The sequence below is a fragment of the Tachysurus vachellii genome, chromosome 3 (assembly GCF_030014155.1).
Source record: "Tachysurus vachellii isolate PV-2020 chromosome 3, HZAU_Pvac_v1, whole genome shotgun sequence".
Taxonomy (NCBI): domain Eukaryota; kingdom Metazoa; phylum Chordata; class Actinopteri; order Siluriformes; family Bagridae; genus Tachysurus; species Tachysurus vachellii.
The window spans coordinates 25,503,116-25,529,598 of record NC_083462.1 but is presented as its reverse complement, the minus strand read 5'-3'; the positions used below and the strand labels follow the sequence as shown (position 1 = coordinate 25,529,598).

Here is a 26,483-nt window from a genome sequence, read left to right as displayed (position 1 = left end):
TATAAGAATTGATTCTTCATATGTTCGATATACGCAAAACAAACTTACACCGAAAGAAATCTTAAAATGCTGATGCAAAATTTGTTTTCTTTTAAATGTCTAGCAACTAAAAAGTCATGGATACACTGCCATATAATCTGCTACATATGTTTAAAAAAACAATACTTTTATATCCTCTCCTCACATCTTTCCTTTAAGTGACATTATTCATTAGTATTCCTTTTCTGAGTTTACTGCATATTTTTTCCACAGCAGCCAATCAGCACTCAGATCTTTCTATTAGGAAATCCTTAATAGACATCCTTGTTAAAATATCTCAGAAAAAGGTAGTGCCAAAGAATTGTTGGTCACAAGATAAGGTTTATTGTTTAATTGGCTCCAGTGTCTGTAAGTGAGGATGATCATAAACCTGTATCATTGTGTTATTTTCTGCTGAATTTTCTTCTTGTCCATTACAGTTATATATTTGTTTAGAATCCATGGTTACCATTTTTAGATAGATCCTAATCACCCATAATATATACCGAATATTTATTTGCAGTAAAAATGTCTTGTTACTGAGCTTCTGTTTGTCAGTGCTTTGAATTTTCAGTTTTAATATGAATGTATAATTCCGCTGCATTCAAAGAATTACATGACGCTTTTGAAAGAGTCAAACAAACTCTTTACAAACTGTTGACAAAAAACATTTTTGACTGCAGGTTAAGTTGTGAGGTGTTTGTTGATATGTCAAGAGGATTAGAGCACCACAGCAGGGATCTCTTAAAAGCTGACAGGACTGAAGTACAACAGGGGTCAAGAATAGTATTCTCTTTCACAGTAGGCAGTTTGACAGCCAAATAGAAATAATACACAGGTTAAATTCCCATCAATATCATTTTTGCTTAATAGCCAGTGCAGAATTAGGATAGGCATTCTGAACTTAGGAAATAATCTCTAGTCGGTTGCCATATAGCAGTGCTTGTGTTTACCTGTAGATGTATTGTAAGTAAATAATGATTCAGAATGGCTCAAAATAAAGTGGGTCTGTGAACTACACTGGAAATTTATATCACAGTTAGATAGAATGTGTCCAATGCACCACTGGGTGATTAATTATTGAACAAATACTACTGCAGTTGGCTTGAGATTCAGGCTGGACAACCTGTCCAGTCAGTGAAGGGCAAAATCCTGTGGGGATTCACTTGAATCCAGGATAGTATGTGCTACAGATAGTAGGAAATTATTCTGGGGGACAATTTGCACTCTTGGGACTCTAGAATTGGTCTGCTGATTGCTTATTCATGTCATTATTAATTTGCATGAGGCTGAGGAAGTCTTAAATCAAATATCATTATCGTTAGACGTCAAAATATTGGCCCAGTGTCAAGAACTAGCACAAGCAAATGAACAAGGCTACAATGAAAGCAGGTGTAAGTCGTCTTCTGAATCTTTATAGCATAACAGCATATCATGTTCCTGCCAGCCTTTTCAGTTTAGAACAGCAGGGTGTTCAGTTTTCTGGCGAAAAAATACTCCTTAGCTTCTATCTGATGGTCTAGTTGAGTGAGAAGTTCCCAGTGAGAAAAGTGATGTAAACCTATGCTTTGCTCAAATCAACCAGACAACTGTAAAAGAGACCATTAAATTCTATTATATTCTTTTAGAATTAAAATAATACAAGTATTGTATCCCTGACTGACATATAATTTTCATGTTGATTTTAATTTCTTTTAAACCATTTTATAAAAACAAATCTTAAGGTTTAAACATTCAGCACACTGCTACCTAACTCGAATGAGTTGTAAACGATGGCAAATGAGTGTAGTAAGATCCATCCCTCCATCCATCCATCCATCCATCCATGCCGTCTGCTCAGTCAAAGCATGTCATCATGGTTTAATATTTTAGATGCTTGCGTTATAACTCCACTATTATTTATTGGTTCCATTTCTAAGTAGATTTACAATTCCTCCATAAAGTTTTTATCCCCAGTGATAATTATTTATCTTTTTACAGTATTTCAGCATCAGATGTAAGTATATTAGAACTAGATTAGTTATTTTTAGTATATGTATTACTCTAAATTGTAACTAATGTGTACACATATGTATAATAAACCTACTGTGTCTAATTGTAAACTTGCAGATACAATGTGGGCGATATCAGGGCTGTTCGCAAAGCAATGAGAGGAAGTTGTTATAAAGAAGCTTATTAAACGCAAGCTAAATATGATGCAATTGTTTGAAAATATACGCAAATTGTTGAAAATCTTCAAGTCAAAGCTCATACTTAAATGCAACCTTAAAAAGTTGCTGTCTACCAACTAATTTGATTTAGAGAAAATGTATACTCATACTTGTGTGATTTCTGTGTGTAAACTTTCAGTCATTAGCTAAGTGAACTCTTTTCAAGTTGCTGGAAGGTTAGGAATTCAAATCCTAGAAGTGCCGCAAAGCTGCTGTTGTGTCCATGAGCAAATGTTTGGATTTGATTCTGTCTCACTTATAAGTCACTTTGAATAAAAGCGTCTGCCAAGTGAATAAAAGCAGCCACTCTTCCATCTGACAAACACTTACGAATCAGCTTCCACTTCTGATTTTCACACCAGATGCCTCGTTTGTTGTTCTTGCCAAAGCTGATTCTGCTGGCAGGCTACAACTGCTGAGAGCACACACTACTACACATTTTCATATCAAAGTTGTAAGTGTGTAGTCTCTCTGATCGCATATGTGTTTTAATGACAGTTTGGCAGAAGCTTCTCCGTCCTGACACAGTATGAGCGCAAAAAGTTCCAGATCAAAAGGCGCTGAGAGGTAATTTACATATTAGACGTACGTGTTTTATACTTTCTGGTTATAAATGCCATTAATAATGTCTTGTATTTTCTGAATAAATAAAGTTTGTTAAGGTAAGCGTGTTAAGCATATCTCACAGGAAGCATAAAGTAGGTGTGTGTGCATGCATTTAGGCCACATATTTAATACATTGAGCTGAATTACTATTTTTGGCTCTGATGGCACAAATGGAGAAGCACTGCACATAGTAGCTGTGTTTCTCCCAGCATGTGTTGCTCATGCAAAATAATTACTTTAAGTGTTGCTTCGGTCATCATTAATATTTGATACAAGCTCTGAGTGTGCAGTTATTAATACTGCAGCTCAAACCGTAAGATTATGGTGAATTGTTGTTTTAATGTGACACATTGGCAAATAAAGTAATTTTCTTCTTTTACTTCTTCTCATTATTATTCTCCTAGCAGATGTTTACAGTAGGCTTGTGCATACTTTCACCTCTTCATCAGTCTCACACGGTGCTTGTCAGCATTCTTTGAACATCAAATTAATTGGGTAAGGCTTTAATGAGAGCAAAATTGTCAAAACGACATCAGCATGCACAGCATTGCTCTTTCTGTTTCTGAAGAAGTTCTCGTTTTTAATTTTTAGCACTGCAGAAATGTAGTTAACTAACCAATTTTGGCAAAAGAAAGTGTCATTTGTGAACAATGTCTAGTTACTGTAAATGTAATCAGCTGTCTGTGTCAGAGGTTTGCATATTGCACTAGCGCTGAGTCCAGTCTTCATAACAAGCCAAAAATCTTTTCTGTAAGCAAATTTTCATACACTTGATATTTCAGATTTTCAGATACCTTAATAGGCTGCATAATCAGATACCTTGATAGGCTGCATAATATTCAAATATACATGTTTATAAAATAGCAAAGACAATCCATTTGTAATGGTTTAGATTTATGTCTTAAAAAGAAAATTTTGTGCTACAGGAAATATCCCACATCATTCTTTAAACTGCAAAAACAAGATCTGTTAAAGTGCTGCATTTGCCCTTGCATGGTTTGGCAGTGTAAATTGCATCTCGGTTGCACAGTTTAAACACAGTCTATGTCTATGTCACCCATACATTCTCTTGAAATTCCAGTACTCTATTGGCTCATCATCTCCTCTTGGTTAAATCCCTGTTATCATCTTAAGGGCTGCATGACTTTTTCAGCTCGAGTAAAGTGTTCTATGAAGGTTTGAATACACATGACTGTCAACTTTAAAGCCTCTCACTCACTTTCTGCTGCTGTGGGTGGTCATAAAAGACAGCACATCTCCAAAACACTCTCACGCTGCCTTAGGAACATAATCTCACCTGGATACTATAGACTCGTTCTTATTGACCTGAAGGGATGCTGTAATCTCAGTACTGTTTAACTTCATAGTATACTGTTTTAGTTTAAGTGTAATGATTTTTAATATGTTACTATCCGGTGTCACAGAGAAGAGGTTCGATTTTGAGTCTGGTTACTCTCAAAGATTCGACCTCACCAGAGATGTCGAGGTGTCAAGGAACAACTCCTTGTCATCTTTGGCTTAATCAATGATCTAAATCTACATGCAGATTTCTGTAAATGTATGCTTTTATGTCTACTGTTAAGAGACTAATAGAACTGAATTGAATTACAAATAAGGCATTGTTATTCAATTTCTTATTCAAAATAAGACTACAAATTATCATAGTACAATTGCATGTGTTAGTGCTTTGCTTTCAACTGCGTGGAAGTAAAATAATTCTCAATAATAATAATAAAAATAATAATAATAATAATAAAATAATAATAATAATATCTCTTATTTTTATTATAATACTAATACTAATACTAATAATAATACTAAGAAGAAGAAGAAGAAGAAGAAGAAGAAGAAGAAGAATATCTCTTATTATTCCTATCATCATTATGCCATGCTATGATTTACATTTCCATCAAATGATAGTGCTGGAGCTTTCACACTTCTCTACACCCCTCAACTTTAGCCCTGGCTCTAGTGGACAAAACATTTGATATACACTACATATAACAAAAAGAGGCAATAAACTGTCCCTGTGCAAAGCCTATTTCTGGACCATTTGGTGGCTTCCCGCACACTCAGCCCTGCTTTTCTTATTTAAAGCAGCTGACTGGACAAGAGCAAGATCGCCTGCTATGAATAGCAGAAGCATTATTTTAAGATGTGAAAGCTGGTATGTAGGTTAATTCCCTGTGTGACATCTCCTCCACTTCAAAGCGCTTTCCTTTATTTTCTTAGCCGTCATCATCTCTTTTCAGGTTGAACAATTTAATTTAAAAATGGGGGGAAAAAAATCTGATTAGAAATCTGATTAAACAAGTGCTCAAGTGTTCCAATGATCCATCCTGACAGCTCAATAAATCTCAGAATAAATATTAATAAACGTGTTTGCATTTCTTTTTTCTCTTTCTCTCTGGCAACTTTCTTCATTGTATTTTACTGCAATGTTTTAAAACTCTTCCAGAAATCATTTCTAATTTTGTGACTGATTGCAATAGCAGTGTGGGTGGAAAGTGTAGTTCAACAGGTTACAGCGACACTGAAGTAAGAAATGACAGTCTACAATGCTAGAGATGACAGGCCATCATTTCAGAGCTGGAGACTGGAACACCATAGCTAAAGCATTCACGGTAACATTAAGATTAAGAAACACTGGCAAAAATGAAGAACATACACTACAGTACAATAAGAAGCCTGAAACAAACCATAACCTCATTTTAAAACACATGGTCAGAAGACAAAAAATGATGCTAGCCTGACTCCAGTGGCATCTTTTATCAAACTGGAACACACATGCAATGCTAGCAGAGATTACAGAACACAGCTAATAGCCAGCTAATAGATCTTTTGTCATGGAGACACTAACAACAGGCACAAGTTTACCACATGTCTGATATGTAAGAGGTATAATAAAGATACACAGAAGATAAAAACAGATATTAAAATCTAACTGCTTTTGTAGCAGGTGTGTTTTTGTCTTTCTATTGCTACATGCTACACAATACAGTCAATATACCAAACTGCCTGTAACAAATTCTATGAATTTCCCTTCTGAGTCACATTTTTTTGTGTGTGTGCTGCTCATCTGTCATTAATCAGTTCATGACTCATGTTATCAGTTCATGGATACATGATTTTGTTATTCATTTGGATTTGTTTTCTTTTCCCTTGTAAGTAAATTGCTTTCATCCCCTTTATTTCAGTTTATTAGTTCATGTTACCTGAGCCTAGTTTCTTGTTGTTTTTCTTTCTTCATATTTGTGTTTTTCCCCTGACTCATGTTGTCTCATATTTATTCTGAGTCTTATTTGTTAATGTTACTTTTATTATTAAACGCTTGTCTCCAGTTTTCTGCATGTTTTCACACATCACTTAAAATATGAGCAAAGTACCACAATTTCCAGCTTGCAATCAAAACTGCTTATAATTCAGTTTTACAAAATCCACTATTTTGTAAAACAGCCACTATTACAAAATCTGGATTAAAAAACTCAAAACATTGTTAGATATTAGTGACATGAAGTGAACATTTTCTGTTTGTACCTAACTAATGTACAAATTAATCCAATGCATTTCAAATATATAATCAATTTTATATTGATACTGAGTCTTTCCTCCCTGAAGCACTATCACACAACTAACATTTGTTTGGAAGTATGTTTGTAAAAGTATGGAAGCATGAGATACAGTACAGAGAGAAACAGATACTGTAAACACAAACATATCCAGACAGGTGGAAAATAATTTGAGAAAACAGCGGGTGATTGCCAACATTTTTTTTCCCGGTGTGCTATGATGTCACCATCAGCCACGTGCAGTTCCTCAAAAACAACACCAATCTGTAAGTAAATCTCTCCAAGAAAATTTTACACTTCACAACTTCATCGGTTCACGTTGCTAACGGAAACAAAATGACAAATCTGCTGTGATCTGTGAAGGATGAACTCATCTGAATGACATTTTAAATACAGGCCTATTTGATGAGTGCTTCACAATCCCATTTGTAGTTTTCTTTTTTTTTTTTCTTCCTTTTTGGCTGCATTAACACAGCCAATGAACAACTCGATAATTAACTGTGATGATTTCATTTGAATGTGTTGGAGTCTAGAAAATATGGCATTTCACAAACAATAGACTCGCTGCACTATTTGTAGACATATTTTAATGTGATTCAAAATCAGATATTTTTTTACATTTTATCTAACTGACTTTACGTAGTACTGTGTAGTGTAGTGTTGTCTTTTTTATGACCACTATGTTTTGCATTTATGTCAACCTGGACGTTCCAAGGATTTGTTTCCAACATCTTTCTACATACAACGGACTTTACAGACCTCTGAATGAGGCATTTCATTTCACAAGTAGAGGTTTTACTTTATTATATGTAATAATGACCATGTTTATAGTGATGCATGTACATGAATAGTCTCATCTCTAGTCGTTGACATCATGCACTTTGACACAAAGTCTTTATTATTTGAGTTTAAGGCCTGTATTGTCACTTGCAGTTATTTCAATCTAAAATGTTCAAAAGTAAAAACCATAGTATTTTATGTATTATGCAAGGACAGAAACATGCTATGAATCTTAAAAAAAAAAAAATCAGTGTGAAGTCTGTTTCAGATAACATAAATTACAGCTCTGTCATCTATTTCCATATAATAACTGGAAATAAAAGAACTTTCTGTTGAGTTGTTTCAAAACTACTTCATATTGTATCAAGTAGGTTTTCACTTGTAACAGGGGTACAATCTGTTGTAGTGTCATAGTGCAATATCCTGTCCTACATCTAGTTTTATGAAATTCCTTTGGGAAAGTCCTCTAAATATCACGTGACAGTGTAGAGCTTTGTTTCTTCAAGATTGCCCCATTTATGGCAGATCTCACCCAGCATAAATCTCGTAAACAGCATCAATAGGAAATGTTGCGTCTAGGGATTTATAGCTATGGTTTTAAGAGCAAAGGAGGCTCCTACCCACTATTAATATGGTGCTTGTGTAGATATAAAAATCTCTAACACCCAAATCCTCATATCGTCTACACTGTGTAGCAGGTGGGAGTGAGGTTTAGCAGGATTCTGCAGCAGGAGGATATGATTTAGGGGGTCGATGGTTGATGCCACACACCTGTATATTACATCTGATGCCCTATTTATGTTCTCTCTCTGAGCATGAAGCTAAGCATGAAGATAACTGAGCATTTACCGAGGTGAATGGAATAAACTAATGAAATGGATTAACTTAGTAAACTTGAAAAAACAGCAATGTGATTCTAAATTTGGACATGTGAAATAGATGTAAATTATCATTTCTCACTTACTTACAGCTTTCATCTTCAGAATTTTGGGATGCAGGTGTTTTTGTAGCCATGCAAGCATATAAAATCACTCGAACTAGCCAATAAAACTTGGCCTTTTGGAAGTGCATGCTGAAGTGCAATAATACTGACACCATATTATCCTAAAACAAATCTGAGTGAGTGTGTGACATAACTGAAGCTTAAAGCAACATGGTAATTAATTTGATATGGATCAATGAATTTATAAGAAGCTATTTGGGTCAGTGGGCTTTCATTAATTCTTAGCAACATTAGCCTTGTAGCTCTAATGCAACCCTAAAGAAGCAGATGTGTCCTGGTTGATGAACTAATTTGCCCTATTCCAACTGGGAAACCAAATCAAATTGATTCACATAAGACGAAACCGACACTCTGCACTACCCAGCCTAATGAAACATCCAATTTGCTAACTGTGTGACTAAACACAGCCTCTCCGCACCTGCAGTGATGAATAATTGATTAAACAGCGTCTGGTGATTGAAGGCCTCTAGTTAGGACACATTTTATTAAACATTTTCTACAAGAAAATTCTAAAAATATGTGTAGTGAAAACACCACAAATATAAAACAACAGTCATGATGTTGTAGTGTGGAATAATAAGATGGTGTGATAAACAGGAACAGTCACAGATAGTTTGAAATAAACAATGACACAGTGAGTGTGTGTTAAAGTCACACCATCAGTATGTGATTGGCTGACGCACTTTTTATTACAGACGATGAATAATAGATTAAATTGTGCATGGTTTCTAGAGCCCTCCAGTTAAATACTGGTTTTATTTGAACTGTTATGTGTAGAGTGGATCAGGTTGTCTTAGGAAAGAGCTCAGACAAGGAGAGCAGACTCAAGTCTCGCAAAATAAAATTTTCTATAAGCCCTGAGTGACAGTTCCACTTAAATCGCTGCTGAACTGTGAAAGCAACAGGAGCCTGAAGACCACAAACAAACAAGCATTTAATAATACCGCATCACTAAGTTGCAAATGATTCTTGATGAATTTCACAACACTCGAGATTAACGCATCGCCAACATGCTCTTTTCTCTCGAGCACAAAAACTGTAAACATAAAATATCCTTTTTTTTTTGCCTTCACAGCAACAGAATTTGTGCCTCAATACAGATGCCATGTTGAGTGTGATAATATTAGCAATGAAGCGATGCCATATGATGGTATATGAGTATCCTGGGAAAAATTAAGGAGAAAATGATATTGGAGAAACAACAGAAATTGCAGAACTGATCATATAATACAGCGTATTAAGCAATAAAATAGTGTACATGAAAATTCAGAACATGAACAGATTCTGATTGTTATGTTTTCTATTCAATTAAAAATAATTTATATTAAGGTTTATATCATATAGTTGATATTAGGGTAGCGAGCTCAGCTATACTGATGACCGCACAAATAAATTCTGTCCGATCAAATACTATCACATATTTATTAATCCAAGCTAAAAACACACACGGTGCCATACTTTCTCATTTGCGACAGTTTGTAGTCAAGGAAGAGCATGGAAGAGCAGAGCAGCTAGAGGTTTGATGACATTGTCAGTACCAGGACTTCCACCATTGGTACCATATAGAATTGGTGAAGGATTTTTTTACTGTTAATGTTTGGATGTTAATTACCCGGTGAGATTCAAAGGTAACATGCAATACTCGTACATTGTAAGACTCGTAAGATGGTAAACTGTCTTGTGTTAACAGATTGTTTGTGTACTGCGCAGCTCCACTCCAGTCATATTGTGGACACGCAAGCTGTAGCACCTGAAATCAACTGGAACACAATTGCTAGTCTGAATTTATTCAGCATATTGTAATAACATGCTTTCTCGTAGCCCACAGCCCATGTTAAAATTAAAAGGCAAAATTTGGCCAATGAATAAACCTCATTTGCATTCTGGTTGCCAGTAATTATTTGGTGACAGTCTGTATAATATTGTATATCGTCGCTGTCGGGCAGAAACCTCCTATGTCCAAATTTTGTCAATTTTGTATTTTTTCACATATTGATGCTGTTGGTCAGTCCCCACGTGGGTCTGTTATTTTTACAAGTTATTAACCAATCTAAAGTCTTGAAATAGCTTGAGCGCAAATCTCTTAACTCCATTGGACACTTCAACTGTCTGAGAAATCTCGTAACTCCACCTCTTCTTCAGTCAGCAGAAGAGCTTCGAGGCATATTTCTCCTCAAGATTTAAAATAGAGTTTAGGAAGATGTATGTAACTACAGTCATTAGCTTTGGTTAACTATTGAAGCCTTGTCTCTTGTCAAAAGGCTCAACGTGACCGCAGACTTTATTGAACACTGCTGGCAGCAGTGACGTCTGTGTCCGTACCATTCTTATCAATGACAGCATAATCACGTATCTCCCTGCTCCCAAGTCATAAAGCTCCGATAAAACCTCCTCGTATCTCAGATAAAACGTGACTTTGGGAAAATGTTGTGTTAATGTTGGTACACAACAGTATGTTAGAAATATAAGGTATAATAACAACTTTAACGATACAATGTTTAATAACTCAAAAAAAAAAAGCCGTTTTTTTAATTTCCTGAAAAATAATGGTTTTGGAGATACGAGGATTCCGCCCAAACAGCGACGATATTGACCATGAGCACACCTAAAAAAAATCTTCAGACAAATATTTGAAGTCATGTGGATCAGTCATATGCCCAAGTAATGAATTTTAATTAAGTTTAAACACCAACATGGAAAGTAACTATGTTAGTAACAATTCTAATGCAAATATTAATAGAATGTCACATTGAACTGTAAATAAAGATGAAATAGTAACAAACATTTTTAGATGGTATTGCCAGTACCAAGATTCAAGACAGGTGAGTTATGCAAGTTATACAGTATATAACCTCTATAAAGCATACATCTAGTCTAGGTGCAGTTTCTATAGATATATGGGTGGTGGTAACCCTAACAAAGTGAAACATACGTAGAAGCCATTTATTTTGTAACATTATTGATGCTTCTAAACCGACTGAGTTTTTTTCATAGTAAATCAGATACATTTACTTAAAGCCGCCTTCCACTGCACAGGTTGGTAATGGCTAATTATTGCCTTACCCACTTGAATACTGTCCTTTGGCTAAGAGAGCACAGGTAGCTTTAAAGGTAGCTTTATAGATGAAGAGACTATTATGCCTTTGCTGATCAAAGAGGGAGAGTTAACAAAAAAACATGTACTCTGTAAGAGGATAATGTGTTGCAATCTAACTAACACTATTCCACATACATTGACGCAAGCTAGCTAATTCATAAGCTAGCTAATTCACAAGCTAATGCAATTTAACCATAACTATCTATATAACAAGTTTACTAAAACTTATTATATTTTTAATTTATATTAATTTTATTTATTTTATCATATTGCTTTCATATTTTTTACTCAGTTTCCAGCTTTTTTCTACCGTATGTCATTAACGCTACAGAGAAAAATGTATGTTTCACTTGCATAATATTGGTTTCCGCGTGTCTGCACTACAGTGGAACATTAAAATCTCACGATAAATGATGTGTATAAGTTTTAATTAGTTACAGTGTGCATTAATTTGAGACGGTTGTTATAGCCTATGTAATTTGTTTTAATGAAACAATCCTTGGATCATAATTGCTTTGTGGATGATTGATAGATAGATTAGACAAATATTAAAGATATTAAATATGTAACAAAGCTGTTTTCCCCAATATACCTTAATTTAAAATATATCAGGAAGCATACTCATTCATACTTCAATCCCCTAATGTTCAATCCAAACCTATTCCTATGCCTATTTCCAATCTGTGGGAAAATATGGTCTAACTATATATATATATATATATATATATATATATATATATATATATATATATATATATATATATATATATATATATTCTAAATAAATTTAGAGAATTTTGAAAATCTCTGATTTTGTTTCATCTTCCTATGTTCTTCCTCTCTTGTGGGTCCATGCATTAAGTGCAGGCTGTATTAGTTTCTTGATTGGAGTCTAATATACTGACAACAATATTTTATTTTATTTTATTTTTTTGATAGCTGTTGTTCATATTTTCCTGGTTTCAGTGACACTTGGCACAACTCCTGCACCACTAAATATCAGTGTGTCCATGAAATATAAAAGCAATTGGATTATATCAATGATACAGTTGACAATGAACCTCAGACTGGGGGTGGCAACATTCCCTTCCCATTCTAATAAAAGCAGCTGGCTGAACTACTGTAATACTTGAGAATTTCTGTCACCACAAAAATGCTGTATTTAAAGGTATCAAATTGTTCACTTTTTTGAATTCCACATACTATTTGTCTAGATTTCTGCACAAAAAAAAACTTGCCTTTATCCCTCAGGCTGTTTTTGTTTTTGATTATTTACATGGCCTCTGTTCTGATTGGATGGTTTTACAAGTGAACAGACATGCACGATACCCTACTCCAAACACCTGCAGAACTGTTTAGGAGACTCTGTAAGATGTTGAAATGATGGAGTAAAAAAATTCCTTGAAGTATAAAATTGGCACACTGATTAGCATATTGAAAGCATTTTTTTTAATGTATTTTTATAAATTGCCCCACATTCAGTGTTCATACTGAATTGTCCTGGGTATATAAAATATTAGAATGAAATAATGCTATTTACTGGTTGTTGATCTGCTGTCAAGTCCAATATTGCCCCGGCCTTCTACAGTAGCTTTTGACGTAACATGATGAATAATGCCTATTATAACATTCACAGGGAAACCATTAACATGCTGTAAAGTGATTGGGGGTTAACCTACTGTAAAGTGATTGTGGGGGTTAATCTGCTGTAAAGTGATTGTGGGGGTTAATCTGCTGTAAAGTGAGTGTGGGGGTTAATCTGCTGTAAAGTGATTGTGGGGGTTAATCTGCTGTAAAGTGAGTGTGGGGGTTAATCTGCTGTAAAGTGATTGGGGGTTAACCTACTGTAAAGTGATTGTGGGGGTTAATCTGCTGTAAAGTGATTGTGGGGGTTAATCTGCTGTAAAGTGAGTGTGGGGGTTAATCTGCTGTAAAGTGAGTGTGGGGGTTAATCTGCTGTAAAGTGAGTGTGGGGGTTAACCTGCTATAAAGTGAGTGGACGGAATTAATCTGCTGTAAAGGGAGTGGGTGGAGTTACCCTGCTATAAAGTGAGTATGTGGGTTTAACCATTCTGTGATGTCACGGAAAGAACAAATAATCCAAACTGGCCTATAACAGGTTCCATAAAATGACTTTATAGAAGGGTAAGTTGGAGCATTATACAGATATTGTCAGGACTTTTGCTTCTGTCAGTTGAGGCGGGGATAAAAGCAGACCCAAAACAGAGGGATAACAAGTTAAAAAAATTTATTAACAAAAGAAACAGACAGGGGACATAAATTCACAAGCACAAAAACAGGCAAAAAATGATACAAAAACTGACACACAAAAGACGTGGACACACAAGGCAGGGGAAATAAATAGACATAATAACGAGTCCATTACGAACAGGTGAGTACTGACGAGACACGTGACACAAAACACACTGCTGGAATGCCCCCTAATGCTCTGGCAGAGAATGTCCAAGCAAAGGTCCTGACAGATATGGAAAAAATATATTAAGCTTTTTTTTTTTACTGAAAATTTGTGTTACCATGATATAAACCCTATAATGTCTGTGATTATGTAATAACACAGTGCTCTTTAATCTTATCTGTGAAGGAATGGTGTGGCTGTTGTAAACCAAGACAGACTGATTAAACAAGTGGAAACTGGCATGGCTCCTGCTTGGTTGGAATTAACACCTGCAGCCACACTGGCCCTTTGTGTATAAGATTGAAGACCCCTGCAATAACATCCAACCAATAAAGAAACAACATGCTCTATAGATGTACAGCAAGTATAGCAAATATCCTTTATACCAGTCCTGAAATACTGCAGATGATTCTTTTTCAGTACTGAAATAAAACTATCATAGTATGACAAATGACACAGTAATTTACAATCCTTCAGTTTTAGTGCAATGTTTATGTCCATCTGCATATAAACGGCTGATCTATACTGACAGTTTAGTCGTATTTATGATATATTCTTTTTTATGTATTCTGCCCCATTATGTAATTAATTGTTTTATTTTACCTGCTGTAAAGATACTGCTGCTTTATAATGATGGTGATTCATTTGATAAACATTAAAACTGTCCAATTCCCTTGTCTTATTTACTTTCTTTCTAATAGTGATCACCAATTTCAGAACAGACAGGGGGATTTTTATGTAAATGCTATGGTTGTATTTTTACGAGAATACAACTCCTGAGACAACTGGGCACAACATGGCTAGAAACTTGGATTAAGTAATTTGGAACAGACAGGATGCAAAACTCTCTTTTCAGATCTCAGAAAGAGACAAAGAGTGATGAAATGAACAAATAGAGTGAGCCAAAAATTTGTAATTGGCACGGCATGGGCCATTTGTGGCATGCCGACATCAACTGATACACACTGCCTCTACAGCAGACCCGCTAATGAGAATCTTAGGAAACTTGAAATCACTTTCACACCCTCAGCCTTTTTTGTTTTTTTATTGCTAAACTCTCTTGTTCTCTCTCTTTCACACTTCATCCATCTTCTTACTTTTTCATTCTCTCATCTGCATTCAGGTTACAAGGCACCATCTTGCTGATGTTTGTTTGGTCGCTTGTTTTTTATTTTAGACTTCTTCTGGCTGAAAAAAAATTCACCATATACAGTAGCTTAAAGTTCAGGAACATCCTGACTACCACGCTCATGGTTTCTGGACATCCCAATTTAGATTTAGTTTCCCTTTGCGGTTATAATAAGCTCCACTCCTCTGAGAAAGGCTTTCCTGTAGATTTTGTGCCTGTGAGAATTTTCCTCATTCAGCCACAGGAACTTTTGGGAGATTGGGTACTGATGTTGAATGAAATCTTGTGGTAAAGTCAAAATTTCAATTCACCCCAAAGATGTTCAATGGGGTTGAGGTTAGCGAGTTCTGTGTAGGATACTTGAGTTCTTCCACTCCAACCTTGGCAAACCAAATTCAAAAATATATCGGCATATATTTTTGCACCACATCACAAATAATTACTATATAATTGAGAATATTAAGATTGAATTTGCTCACGTCATCTGTCCTTTTGCTGCTTGCTAGAGTAAATGGAGGCTAGATTTATATCAAGATGCTTTCATCTGGACTTTCTTTTATTGTTTTACATACATATGCAAGGAATGCAAGGGAGTATGCAAGGAGTTACATATGCAAGGGAGTTTCTTTTTTAACTTAGACTTCAGCTGGTGTTGTACTCTAAAGTGGTGTGGTTTAGTCTAGATCTTTACTGCACCTTGCTACATTACCTTGAATTCCGTTGTGAGGAAGGTAAAAGTACCATTTTCCTTCATAAATCTATTATTTTTTATGTTTGAGGGATTTTCAGAGATTCCTGACCTTGTTTGTATGTAGTAGCTTACTGGTTAAGGCTTCAAACTACTAATCATAAGGTTGTGAGTTTAAATCCCAGATCGACAAAGCTGCCTCTCCTGGGCCCCTAAGCAAGGCCCTCAACCCTCAGTTTGTCAGTTGTGACAAATGAATATAAGTCACTCTGGATTATGGCAAAAATGCTGTAAATGTATGTGTTTTGTTTTTGTTTTTTTTTGTAAAATTGTGTTTTCACCAATTTTAGTGTTTTAGATTTTTTAAAATGTTTAAATAATAAAAGCCAGAATTTGCTGTGAGAAGTGAGTTCACACTGAAAATTCCAACAAGTAGTATTACACATAAAGTACCAAGAAGATATACTTATTCAGCCTGGAAAATAAAATGTGAAATGTTGGACATCATGAACTTCAGTTACGTCGCTAAAGAGAGGCAACGCTACCACATGCTCATGCAGGATAAGAAAACACTGAAAAATAGCCGATGACACTGATGGACAAGACAACATAGATAAGGGAGTTGAATTTTACAAATGTAAGTACTGATTTTGCAAACCCAACTACTACACTGCATACTGCACAACACACTATTATATAGTCAGACTGCTCATTCTTACACACACTGCCACAGTATTTATGACTTTAATTATGACCACTGTATATTTTTATACACACACTATTACGACTGCTCAATCATAATTACGATTATTATGATGGCTAACATACAGTTTTAAACCTGGAAAATATTTCCCATACAGTTATCTGTACAGAAATCTCAGTCTAGGTCTGTAAATAACTTACAAAGTTGTGTCCATGCCCATCAGTGGTATTTTGTGAGTTTATTGTGCACGTTAAGTGTTGTGCTGTTCTTGTTAGGTCGTCGTACTAATCTTGTGACACCAAATTTTCCCCTATGGGAATTAATAAAGTCAATTCTCTGATGTCTTCTTAAATAGCCCACAATCTGTGATTTATTTTTCAGAAATGGTTAGAAATGAATCCTATATATTTATTTTAATATTCTTGTTGACTTAAAAATATTATATTATACATAAAAGAGGATATTTCTTAATGAAAAAATGGTGTTTAATGAAAAATGTTTAATGAAAACTTTCAAAATAAACTTCTTCTGAGTAATGGTTAATGAATATAAGGAATATATGTGTAATTAAATGATAAGCTAAGTTAAATTATTAATCTCTATATAAATATAGATGAATATGTTTACACACACTGACTGCTACATTAGGGAAAATCTAATTAATCTGTGTAATTAACTTGAATGAGTAATTAGGCAGATTGTTAATGGGATATTTAGTAATTACTTGATGTGTTGTTCATTTCAATTATTTACCATGTAACTATTTTATTTAATAACCCATATTTTAATATGTTGGTTCGTTTGGTCAGGATTTCTCCTTAAATTCGATACTAAAGCAGATCCACCACTTCATACAACACACAATTCTCAATCTCAGCCTGTAAATAACTGGGAGTTTTATGTGTATCTATATGCATTTTTTCGAATTTTGTGTTATTGTGTGAGTTTGTTGTGCACTTTATGTCTTGTGTTGCACTTCAGTTAAGTCTCTTAGTCCTCACTGTTGCTGTCCATTAAAAACTCTCAGAAAAAAAAGAAAAAAATATATATGTATTTTTCTTTTAAGATTAGCCCGAATTGTGTGATTTATTTTTGAAGCATTTTAAACAAAATTTTAAACCATTTTATTAAAAATGTTTAAAAATGTACTTTATATATTTACTTACTAATATTTTAAAACAATACTAAAGCAGATCCGCCATTTAATAAAGCAAATAAAAATATCAAATAGTACAGACTTTTCATACAAAACACAAACCACTCCATCAGAACAGACTGAAATGACACAAATATACAATCTATCTAAATTGTAATTTCTGTGGTAAAGTGCTGGTCCTTAAATTATAATTCTATAAATGAATTAGCCTAGGCAAGATATGTTAAGGTAAAAAGACAGCAACACAGTGATAACTGTTTATATTTTCTTTTCATACAATTTAGCATATTTTTAACTAAATTTTATTTTTATTATTAATAGTTAATAATTACTACTACTTATAAGTTATTGGTGCCTAAATCATTGTACCATGTATTTAACAACTGATATGCGTTTAATTCAACACAGATCAAAACACAACATGACATGTAAATGAAATAACACCTTACCTGAATCCCACAGCTTGTTATTCTATAGCTCATTTTCTAGCCCAAGGCAACCTTACCCTAAAAAAGAGAGGACAGAGTGAAATATATTGCCTTTAATAATAAGCAGCTTAAACCAAAATGCAAAACCAGCCAGAAGCAAAGAAATGACTAAATCGGTACAGTGTTGTGCAGAGAGCTCACTGGACTTCATGGCTTGATTTTTGGTCTTACGTATGGGCACTGTGAACTGTTGGACTCACAAATGTGTGCTTTTCTAAATCATGCCCAATCAAATGAATTTGCCACAGGTGGACTCCAGTCAAGTTCCAGAGACATTGGAAGATAATACCTGAGCTCAGTTTAGAGAACTTCAAGGTAGTTTTACACCGTTTGACTCACAGAATTCTACAACAGATAATATGTTGTTCATGTCAGATTACACAGTTACTATGTTCTGCCTTGCTGGATGCAGCACAGGTGTGTTGTTCCTCATCTGGAACCATGCAATTGTTTCACTGTGTCACCATAGTAAATAAACGCGATGAACGGAATGTCTGCATGCTAATTATCTACAAACTAGAAGCAGGACTTTATTCTTTGTTTCTTTCCCTATCATGTTTCTTTTAGTCCTGTTGTGGTATAAGGGTGACGAGACATTACAGAGACAGAGTTTATTTTAAATCCTATAGAATTTGTTTATGTATCACCATTGCCACTAGTGTATTTGTAGCCACCCTGTGAGATTTGTGTAATCATATGCCATCCTCCGATTGGTAGCTTTTAGACAGGCAGCGTAGCAGAGCTCACACTCTGAGATTTGAATCAAAATTTTCTGACCCTGCACAGGTAAAGATTATCTTTCATGTTGTGTCATTGTGTATACAACACAAAGTAAAGGAAGCTTTAGCCAAGAGTCTGAACAAGCATCTACTGTAAATAAGAGGTTTCTTATGAAAGATCTTTTGAAAATTGGTGCAAAAATCTTTTTTTATATTAACAATCTTTTTTTGTTAATATGAATTAATTAAAATTTTTATTTAAATCTCTAATAGAATAAATTGGGCAAAAATGGAACGCGTCTCAATACTTTGTGAAGCTACTGTAGATACTTTTAACAAAAATTCACACAGTGAATATTCTTCCTTTCTTCTGCTGTGTTTTCCATAAGCAAATAAATAGTGTTTAATTATCTTTAGTGTTTAATTAATCTTTAGTATCTTATTTGCTACTGTCAATCCACAGACTCTTGTTTATCATCTTGAAATAAACCAGCTGATAGGAAAGTTGCCATTGATACACATAACCAATTTAAGAAGCTAAAATCTTCAGATTTCTACGTAAAATAAATTTATACAGAGTATGAAAGTGTCCAGTTTGTGCAAAAGACCCTAAAGTTTCAATCAAAAAAACAAAAAAAGTCATAATTTCAACTGGATCACAACAATATTTTACGATTATGTTTAGTTTGTTATAAGAAATGGTGATTTGTGAATACAACAAACATTGGATAGCCTAAAACAAAGGTGTCCAGTCTCATTAGCAGAGAGCTGATGTGGCTGCCGAACCTGACTGAACATATTTAATCAATTAGTCTCGGTCTTCAAAAAGCTGATGAGCTGTACTGTGGCTTCTGCTTGGCCAGAAAAAAAAGGTAGCCACGTTGGATAAGTCTGGACACCTCTTCTCCAGAATTTTCCTTTAAAGCTGTTAGTGGCTATATTTCCTTGGCTCTGCACACTGTAGTGTGTTTCCTGCTTCAACACATTTGATTCAGCTCATAAGCTCAATTACACAACTGGGTGCTGTCAACTGTGTTAAAGGAGGGGTCGCAGACACAATTAGGGTTGGAAGCCAAATTAATAAAAATGCGCAACAAAGGGGCCACATAAATTCATTTGAACACTTGTCATTAAAAATATCTGTTTAATTGTATACCTTTTTACCAATAAACACAATACAAATAAACTGCTGAAACTAGAATCATTCAAACCTCTCTTTTACTGAACCCTGACTTCTCTTTTAGAGCTGCTTTACCTGTTCTCTCTTTTTCTGCCCAATACACTTGTCATACATTTTGCCATGATTGAGTACATAGCATCTTCTAATATTGCATTCTTTAGGCACAGCCACTTGCTGGGAGCAAATTAAGCAAATGAGATTCTGCCTTATTTCCCAGAAGAAGCATACAGTTGTCCTTTCCTCTGGGCAACTTCCATTTGGGAGACAGACATTTTTTATTTTGACTAATAATGCCAAGAATGGACATCAAGCAGGTTAATTATTAGCAGCATCTGGGTGTCAAATAAAGCTAGACGAAGATAAACAAATAAATATATGAAAATTGTTATTTATGTTTTTCAAATATAAAAGTGAACCCTATTTATTTTCAAAGTTAAAATTGTTTGTTAGCTCTAATTATGTCTTAATTAAGGCCTCATTGGTCGATTTTGTTAAAAACAATGCTAAAAAAAGGCTTGTGCAAATTCAATGCATGCCTTTCAATGATAATCATTTAATAATAATAATAACAACTGATTTTCAAGAATTGAATGTCATGATTAATTGATCTATTCCTGCATATCACATCTCTGGCAAAACGTTCCCCAAAGTGTATACGGATTAAGACAACCACACAAAACAAACAACACATGCTAATTTGGTCATTGCTTATACATCTTTACGCATATGTCTTTTCACACATTCAAACCTGTGCTAAATCTAAGTTTGGAAGTGTATCTAGGTTTAAGTGGTGTTTCTTCAGCACCTTCTTACGTAAACCTGTGGCCTGTTTATCACCAAATAAATTACACATTCATTAAGCATCTCCACCTCTCTAAAATTTTGTCCATTGTTTTTTTTTTTATTAAATTTAATAAGAAAATGAATAGATTTTTATTGATGCTTGTTTATTCTTTTAAAGAAGAGGATACCTGCTTGGTGGTCAAAAAGCAGATCTCTTTTCTAATATGCTGCTAAATTGAAGCAATTAAATGCACAGCAAGAAAAAAGTATTGAGAGGGAATTGGGTTTAATTATGCAAACAGCAAACGTGACAAGATTTGAGGTGGTGATTCTACAGTATAAGCTGCACAGAATAATTTCTAGCACAATCAGTGACCGGAGCCTAACATATGGCCTGGGAATTCAGTGAAATAAAACCCTGACCTTCATCACGTCCCAGTGGTCATATAAAAGCCTTTGGGCCAATAGCCTGAAGCAGGGATGGAGTAAAGAAAGATGAGAGACATAAACAGAAGCCAGAAGTCAGGAAAAGCAAGAAGTCCACCGACTGTTGGAAAGCATTAGTGAGCATAGTAGGAGTTAAGGAGTAACCAGATCTGAGTGACATATGAGGTATTGTTTATAGCCAGCAGATCAGAGCTGAAATTATTGTACTGACATTATATAGAAATCTGAATACAGTAAACAAAACAATAAAAGCCATTTGTGTCTTCAGTCTAGGGGTGCAAATATGGTGATTATACATGATATTTCCTTATTAAGGTCAGTGTTAACAAATATGTTGTGCTTTCAATGAAATGTCATATACTAGCTAGAATGCTAGAATCTCAAACATATGCAAAAGATATGTAACACATGCTAATAACAATACTGAAGAAAAACGACACTTAGCCCTTTCCTGTGATGTCTAAAAAGGTTGGAAGCACTTCAGTTGGGTCCAGTAGAAAGCAGTGCTTAAGACCTAGTGTTTTATTTTCCCTTTTTTTTATTTTTCCTATTATAGCACTCATTTTGCTTAATATTTTACCATATAATTTTTAATCTATCAACGCTACTACAAGTCCAGTGACCTTCACTTATTCCTATTAAAATGACCCTGAGCACTGAGCCCTTTCATGTACAGCAGGATAAATCATGCCTCCCTGAAATACATTCATGTCATATCAGCCATTTTGATGTATCAGAATATACAGATGGCTGACTAAGTAAATGGAAAAAAGGTGTCTCTTGCAGGCATTTTGCTGAGTGGAAAGGGCCACTGCAAATCAATACCAAGTTACTTTGACGGATCACCTTTTCCTGGGATGAAACATTTCTAACCTGATGGGAAAACTCTTTTCCAGGATGTCAGTGCTTCTATCCTCATAGCACTAAGGCTCACTGAGGTATTTGGTGAGTGTGAAAATGATAAATCACATTCTAAGCAGTCATCATATTTACCCACCTGAGCACCTACAGTATACGAGACTAGTGTGTTAAAATGAGCTCTTCACACCACCATCATCAACACAGATCCTGATCCTCAATGACATACAGTATTAATTACTAAAGCTCAGTATTGTTGACAAAGGGTACTTTAATATATTAGCCTTATTTATCTTCGTATATTCTATATTTCGATATGTTTATCACAGAGAGTTTTAATTCTCTCATCTGATTGGTCAGATGATGTGCATTATTTTATTTAATAACAGCATGGATCAGTCCATAGTCCTGAGTGGAACACGAAATATAATTATTGTGCTTCATCTACTGCATTGTGATTCTATAGTAACAGCTCATATAGAGTTGGAGGGTGGATGCTCCACCTAAGCTCACTTATAAGGTAATTGGTAAAAGGAACTAACTTGTCTTCCCAATATACCACATCATTAACTATTAACTATAAACTATTAAAAAGTGTTATTTATCAATTAAAAATTGCTGGCAAATCACTGTGTTATAAGTGGAATAACACACTCAATACCATTGACCATGACTAACTGTTTCACAAAAACATAATAATTTACCACCAAATTAAAACAAATATACAAAAAAGTCCATTCGAAAATTATAATGAGCAATATTTGCCCCATCAAGTGAAATTTGTGTTCCGAACCCATCTAATTAACCATATGAACTAATTAATCTGACCCTTGTTAAACAGGAAAAGATTAGCACATTGTTCCTGAAGCAACATTATTAAGGCTCCAATCACACTGATAACACCAATTATACTATTAAACTCTCGTCTGACAATTATGCTCCAGCCTTCATATGCAGCACTGGCTATCGCTAAACATGTTGTGTTGATCTTTTGCGCTCAATTTAAATTTCCTGCACTAACTCACTTTGAATCCCAATTAAGAATATTAATGCGGTTTATCTAGTTTACCTTGAGCACAGTCTGAATGTACATAATACATATATTTAAACATATTTATTAAAAAAACATGATAAACAAGTACTCGGGTTCAAGGATGTGTAGGCATAATAAACTTAAGCTGTAATGCTATTTATAAAGCAGGAAACGTTTTGAAAACAACAGCCAGTGTGGAAGTTAACAAGTAGAAAAAAGATTGTTTGCTGAAATCTGGTGAGATTTTGCTAAAAAAGCTTGAAATTAAGTTTTATTTATACATTATGCAGAGGTGTTTCAGATAACCGTGAGAGCAGTTTAAACAGCATTATAATAGTAATAGCCTTTTCAACCAAAAGTGAGGCAAGATAAGCTAAGTGAATCCTAACAGCACAAGCACCCAGCAGTGTCTGTCTAGCAGTTGTGGGATTTCTTAAAATGTTCTATCCATAAACACAGAACTTTAATTATAAATACTTTATCATTAGTCTGTCTTTGCTTCAGTTAAATATTCCAAGTCTCAAGTCTATTTTTTTTTCTTAGAACCATTGAGATTTGCATGTGCTTGTTACTACTGTTTAGCATTATGGTGCAAGATAAACCTGTATAGGGTGCCATATGGCCAAAGGTCGACCTTTAAGCTGGATTTCCTAAAGCAGGCAAGCAGTTATTCCAGACAGCAAAAGAGTGATATCCTAGTGCTTACCACTTTCATCTGGTCCACTTACTGCTGTAGAATAACAGTGATGTTTAATTGTAGACATGCACTAACATATCAGTAAATAACTGTAGCAATATAGTCCAAAAAGGTAACTATATCTAACAGCCAAAAAAAAAAGCTCTGCCTGTGGTAGTTTAGTCATAAACAATAAAATCTATGGTGCATAAATATTTTTTGTTGTAAACAGACAGCAGAATTGCAATTTGCAAGCTACTTAACGTATATCTAGGCACTGCTAATAAACAGCCTTGATTAGAATGAAGGGTTTCTTAAATCTGAAGCAGGCTTCCACAGAGGCAATGTCAATCACAAGCCAACATTGTAACATTACTCCATCTTAATGGCACAACTAGTGAACACTGGCAGTAATATTTAATTTATTACATTTGTGACTGAAACATTAAATGTGTTAAATTAAATTAATGGTAAATAAAGCTTGTCTTAAAACGTGTAAGAAATGCTACCAAACAAATGTCCTGTATTGGCTTGCTATATGTTTTGTCAGTGCATTGCTGTTTAAAGGTGTAATAAACTAATTTTCTACTTAGATTAAGCTAGATGTTTGGAAATCAAAGCAAATCAAATTAAATCTCCTCCCTTCAGCGTTCATTGCCAAGTCACTTACTTGCACAGCTTCAGTTTGAACCCCTGACGTGCTTGTTGAACTAACAGAAAATATGACTGGCAGGAAAACACAGATGCCTACTTGTCCTGAATGGTTGGTTGAATGTTGGTGGTACACATTTGTTTTTTTCCTACTGTTTACAGAGTCTGAGGCACCATAGAGACCACATCCAGATCTTGATGATATATTTTACTAAAGCTGCTGAAATGTATCTAGAATTTTGCTAAAAACGCTTCTACTTTAAAAAAGCTCACCCCACCTTTATATGGCACTGTGAACAGCCAAGAAGCTTTTTGTCTACCACCCAGAGCAGACAGCAGATGATTCTGGGTCAAATACTGCTGCATGGCGATGGTGTATTGTGTATTAAAACTATTCTGACTTTTGAGCTGATTGGAGCTGTTTACAGTCAGGTCAATTTTAGTCCACAATACAGCCGTGCCACTCAACCATGCTGCATATAACCCAGAATTTTCTGCGCTGGACATTGTGTCTGTGCCTGAATAACAGTATAAAGATACATGGGGACTGATATACACCTCCCACCTACACAACATTGTCATAACCCAGATTTAGTGCAGAGAGGAAATATATATCGTACCTGACTCAGATATGCAATGAAAGCAATTCAAGGTGTTAGATCAGATCTGGGTGGAAAAATAGCAAGGTATAAATTTCAAAAAGGAAAAAAAAACAAGTGGTATATCAGAACCTACACTATGTGGGCACAGACAATAACCAGACTGACTATTTCTGCATGGTATAATGAGTGTAAGCCTACAACCATTCTTGCAATGATAGTGAAATCTGAGCTTTGGAGGAAGTTATTGCACAGAATACAAAAGCAGACCACTGACAGTAAACTATCCACATTTTGCAGGTGAAAAGTTCCAGTTGTGTTGTGCTGTTTTCTTCCCCCAACAGTGATCTGGCTATAAATCATGACCGTCGCCTTTTCATCTCATCCAAGCAACCCAGATGAGCCTACCTCTGATCTGCCCCCAGAGCCATGATGATCCGCCGGTGCGCTCCGGTACAATTATTTAACACCTCTGAGAAATATCAACATCGGCATGTTATTCCACGTCTTTTCCCAGTCGGAAAATTCAATCCATGACGAAAATGGCTGAGAGAAAGCGAGCAAGAGAGAGAGAGAGAGAGACGAAACCGGATCTGGGTCTCTCAGTGCTGGACCCCTGGCATCTTCTATAATAAACCTCAGATAATCTCGGACCGACCACTTTATAAGAACCGAGTCGATTATTTTGCACTAGACTCTAACGATGCCTTCATATCTGCACAGGCTTCCTTCATCACCAGTTCCTGGACGCATACTGAAAATGTATTTAAAAATAAATAAATAAATAAAATAAAAATACCCAAACAAATTCTAGTCACAACCGTATCAAAAGAAAAGCATAATATAACTGCAACGAACCCAATTTCTGGTTCTTGGTAAAAAGAAAACCGACCTAGTCTGTGATATCTTGAAACAAAAGTAAATCCGATTATTACTCGTACTGGAGAGACAGGAAAGTGCGCGGATCAGTGTGGAAAGCCATAACAGTCATAAACGCCGAAAACGAGCGTCAATAGAACTCCATGAAACTTACCTGTGTAATGTCTGAAAGTCTCTTTCACACTTACCCCACCACAATGATTATTTGTTTGTTTGTTTGTTTGTTTTGTGCTAAAATAAATAAAGAAATAAACAAAAAATTGTAACGTTACAGACCACCAAACAAATACACAACTGGAAACTTACACATGCCTTATCACCTTGCCATTCATCCTGGGAAATTTGGCATTGCATGGCCACTACCTGCCTTTAGATTATGTAAATAACATTAGACTTTCATGTCTTCAGTAAAACCTGAGACTTTCCAGTAAGATGTTTGGCTGCCTATTGCTTAAAATAATGCAGTGAAATATCTTGTGAAAAACAAAATGTGATAATTGTATTCTTTGTCTACATTCACAATTTTGAAAATGTTTGTTAGCTAAACAAATTATGTCGTTGTTATGCCAAGTTATGTCGTTGAACTACTGATGGAAAGGTCTTGAGTTCAAATCCCAGGTTGAACTACTGATGGAAAGGTCTTGAGTTCAAATCCCCACCAAGCTGCCACTGCTAGGCCTCTAGCCCTTAATTACTTAGTTGTATAAATTGAAATAAATTGTAAGTCACTCTGGATAAGGGTGTCTGCTAAATACCGTAAATGTAATACATTGGTTAAAATCAAGAGGTTATATA

General features: G+C 35.0%; 1 protein-coding gene across 1 annotated transcript in view; it reads right to left on the bottom strand.

The window, feature by feature from the left end:
* The window catches only part of lrfn2b (leucine rich repeat and fibronectin type III domain containing 2b), a 119,093-nt gene extending 93,361 nt beyond the window's left edge, over positions 1-25,732 (bottom strand). Inside the window, exons 1-2 of the mRNA XM_060866452.1 lie at positions 25,218-25,732; positions 17,825-17,881 (exon numbers count right to left, since the gene is read on the bottom strand). The gene's annotated coding sequence lies outside the window, so the exon portion shown is untranslated. The remainder of the gene's footprint in view (positions 1-17,824; positions 17,882-25,217) is intronic.
* Between the last annotated feature and the right edge of the window lie 751 nt (positions 25,733-26,483).